Genomic DNA, 4504 nt, shown 5'->3' with positions numbered 1-4504 from the left:
TTCCAATACTTAGGATTTATGAAGACTCTCTTGGAAGATCTAGGCTTCCTCAAACATGTCATTGGGTTTCTTCTATCCTATTTCCTTCACTTACCTGGATAACCAAGTAGAGGCAGATCTTGTTTGTTTTGTTTTGTTTTTGGTGAGGCAATTGGGGTTAAGTGACTTGCCTAGGGTCACACAGCTAGTAGGTGTGAAGTATCTGAGGCTGGATTTGAACTCAGGTCCTCCTGACTCCAGGGCCAGTGCTCTATCCACTGTGCCACCTATCTGCCCCAGCAGATCTTGTTAATACTAGATTCAGAGAATATCAGAGCTGGAAGGACTTTTAGAAATTATTTAATTTAACCCCCACCTCATTTTACATATGAGAAAATTGAGGGAGGCAAATTGAGTAGCCCAATATTGCATTATAATTTATTCCATAGCCAGGCCTAGAACTCAGATCTCTGAATTCCCAGGCCATTACTTTTTCTAATATAATAGCACTGTTTCCTGGCCGATTATCCTGTCTGGGGACTTCTACTGGTTAGGATCAGGAGAAAAATTAGATGTGGTACATTCTTACCTGTTCTCATTTTTCTTTCTTCCATCCCTGTGCTCGTGTCAACTGTGATACCTTTATACCATTGGTGGGTATCTCCGCGAGGGATGAAGTCAGTCAATAGAGACTGGATCCCTTTTTCCCCCTTCTTCCTTCAGTAGATGTAATTAGCCATACCCTGTTATAACAATTAACTCAATTTTGGTCTAAGGATAATATACTAGCCCTCAGGTCCATGTGATCTTATTAGAGTGATGAGGAAACAGCATGTCATCCAAAGAATCGGTAGCTATAACTACAACTGGCTGATTTCCAGCAGTGGGGGCTCTCTAAGGCTCAGTTACTAAATAGTGCCCTCTTGAGAAACATTGAGGTTTGTGAAAGGTTAGGAAGCTTCTGAATGAAATACAGTGTTAATATTTTGTACACTGGTACAGCATTGTCAGCATGGTATAGTAACAGATGCCTCAGACAGTCACAGTTCATTGACTTTTATTTGTCAATAGTTGACATTTTTTACACACCAATTATGGGTCTAGTATGAAATCTATATGCCTTCCTTCCAAGGTGAGGAGAGAGGGGATGCTGACAGCATTAGTGAGATAACAGTTCTTTGTCAAAAGGTTGCTCCCCAAGCTCACTTATACTTGAAACTGATGTTTCTCCAAGCAACAAAATGTCAAAGGCAACAGATGAGTCATATATGTTTTTAAATTAGCCTGCACTGTATGTAGCTGGGAGCTAAGGGGGTCGAAGGTGGGGTTTAAGAATAGGATCTGTATATCTGTGCAACTAAGCACTGTGAATAAAGAGGGGTTGTGTTTTCCGAATTTAGACCTGCATTAGGGGTCCTAGGAGAATGGAATCTAGAGGGGAATCATTTAGTCCAATCCCCTTTTTTCACAGATGAGGAAATTAAAGTCAGATAAAATTAAATAACTTCATAGCACCATAGAATATTAGAGCTAGAAGGCCCTCATGTCTCTTGTCCAGATTAATAAAATAATCTCCTAATCAGTCTCCTGGCTTCCAATCTCTTCCCTCTCCAATCCATGTTCCTTACAACTGCCCAAACTGATATGCCTATACATACATACATATGATGTGACCATATTGTTACCTTCCTAAAAACTTCAATGTTTCTCTATTGCCTCAAGCATTTATTTATTCATGTATTCATTCATCAGCATTTATTTATTACCTACTATGTGCCAAGCTGGGCTCTATGATGAGGATTCAAAGACACAAATGAAGCAGTCCCTGGTTTTCAAGGAATAGTATTCCCCGATAACATTCCCCTACATGAAGAACCAAATTCTTTACTATGGTATTTAAAGCTTTTGACAATATGTTACCCACCTACAATCCCAGGCTTATTTTCCATTATCCCCTTTCACACAGCTTTATTCCAGCCAAACTGGTCTACTAGCTCTTCCCCAAATTCAATATGCCCCCATCTTCCATTTCTAACTCTCTTTATACATGCTGTCCCTCTATCCTAGAATGCTTCCCTCCTCCATTCTGATGATTTGGGGCTTAGCAGGGGAGCCAACTTCTATTCAAAGCCTTTTCTGATCCCCACAGTTGTTAGTGTCTTTGCCCTACTGAAATTACTTTATATTCACTTATCTATGCAAATGCTATATCACCTTGGGAAAAGATCCGATCCTTGAGAACAGGAACTGTTCCCTTTTTGTCTTCATATCCTTATGCCTGCTATAATATATACTTAATAAATATGGATCAAATTCAACTAATTGAATTGACATTATCAGTTTCCTGGAAAATTTTAAGAAGTCTAGTAACTGAGCAGAGAACAGAGCATGACTATTTGAAAAATCAGATGAATAAATTATTGCCTATCACGTGAAGAAGATAAGGAAAACATTTTGAAAATTGCATCTCAATGAAATATAATTACCACAGGTGTTCTTAGCTATGCAGAAGCTGTTATTGAGAGGTAGAGGGTTAGTGTGGTATGCCCTATAAAAGTACAGAAAATCCTTTCATTGACAAATTGCTCCTCTGAAAAGAAACAATATGAAAAGAGAAAATGGAGCTTATGGAAACAAAATAACAAAGAAGATAGAAATTCAGAAAGATCTGACTCATTTGTGCAAAATCCACTAGAATTTCCCTGTGGTGTTTAACAAAAAAATTATGTAGATAAGACTTGCTACCTATAATGGTGTGATGAAATCAATTGTCATAGCTTGTCATTTCTTATAGCACAATAATATTCCATCACCATCATATACCACAGCTTGTTTAGCAATTCCCCAATTGATGGGCATTCCTTTGATTTCCAATTCTTAGCCACAACAAAAAGAGCTGCTATAAATATTTTTGTACAAATAGGTCTTTTTTTTCTTTTGGGGGATGTCTTTGGGATATAAACCTAGCAGCAGTATTGCTGGGTCAGAGGGTATGCACAGCTTTATAGTCCTTTGGGCATAATTCCAAATTGCTCTCTAGAATGCTTGGATCAGTTCACAGCTCCACCAACAATGCATTAGTGTTCCAATTTTTCCACAGCTTCTCCAACATTTATTATTTTTCTTTTTTGTCATATTAGCCAATCTGATAGGTGTGAGGTGGTACCTCAGAGTTGTTTTAATTTGCATTTCTCTAATCAATAGTGACTTAGAGCATTTTTCATATAGCAATAGATAGGCTTTTTTCTTCATCTGAAAACTGCTTGATCGTATCCTTTGACCATTTCTCAAATGGGGAATGACTTGCATTCTTTTAAATTTGATTTGGTTCCCTATATATTTTAGAAATGAGGCCTTTATCAGAAACACTGCTTCCCTTCTACTTTTGGATGCATTGCTTCTGTTTGTACAAAAACTTTTTAATGTAATATAACCAAAATCATCTATTTTGCATTTTATAGTATTCTCTATCTCTTGTTTGGTCATAAATCGTTCCCTTCTCCATAGATCTGAGAGATAAACTATTCCTTCCTCTCCTAATTTACCTATGGAATTTCCCTTTATATCTAAATCATGTACCCATTTTGACCTCATTTTGGTATACAGTGTAAGATGTTGGTCTATGCCTAATTTCTGCCACACTATCTTCCAGTTTTCCCAGCAGTTTTTGTCAAATAGTGAGTTCTTATCCCAGAAGCTAGAGTCTTTGGGTTTATCAAACAGTAGATTGCTATAGTCATTTACTGTGTCTCCTATGATTTTTATTCATTGATTCACCACTCTATTTCTTAGCCAGTACCAAATAGTTTTGATGGTTGCTGCTTTATTAGTATAACTTCAGATTTGGTATGGTTAACCCACCTTCCTGTGCATTTTTTTATTAGTTCCCTTGATGTTCTTGACTTTTTGTTCTTCCAGATGAATGTTATTTATTTTTTCTAGCTCTATAAAATAATTTTAAGTAATCTGATTGGTATGGCACTGAATAAGTAAATTAGGTAGATTTGTCATTTTTATTATATTAGCTCAGCCTATGCATGAGCAATTTATATTTTTCCAATTATTTAGATCTGATTTTATTTGTGTGAAAAGTGTTTTGTAATTGTGTTTATAGAGTTCCTGAGTTTGTCTTGGCAGACTCCCAAATATTTTATATTGTCTACAGTTACTTTAAATGGAATTTTTCTTTTTATCTCTTGCTACTGAGCTTTGTTGGTCATATATAGAAATGCTGATGATTGATGAGGATTTATTTTATATCCTGCAACTTTGCTAAAGTTGTTCATTATTTCAAGTAGTTTTTTAGTTGAGAATGCTCAGCTCTTAAAGGAGAGTGGGGGCAGGAGGAAGAGTCTTCATTTTGTAGGCCATCATGTACCCAGAAAGAAATGCTATGATCAAACAGTTCAATAGCACATATCATTTGGAAGCGTAGGCTGAAATTGTTTTCCTTAGTCCCCAGGGCATTAGCCAATATGTTTTTTTCTAGGCTCAGTATCAAAAGATCACTTCCTGATATATCCAA

The sequence above is a fragment of the Dromiciops gliroides genome, chromosome 1, assembly GCF_019393635.1.
Source record: "Dromiciops gliroides isolate mDroGli1 chromosome 1, mDroGli1.pri, whole genome shotgun sequence".
Lineage (NCBI taxonomy): Eukaryota > Metazoa > Chordata > Mammalia > Microbiotheria > Microbiotheriidae > Dromiciops > Dromiciops gliroides.
The sequence above is the reverse complement of the archived record's forward strand: the minus strand, read 5'-3'. Positions refer to the sequence as shown.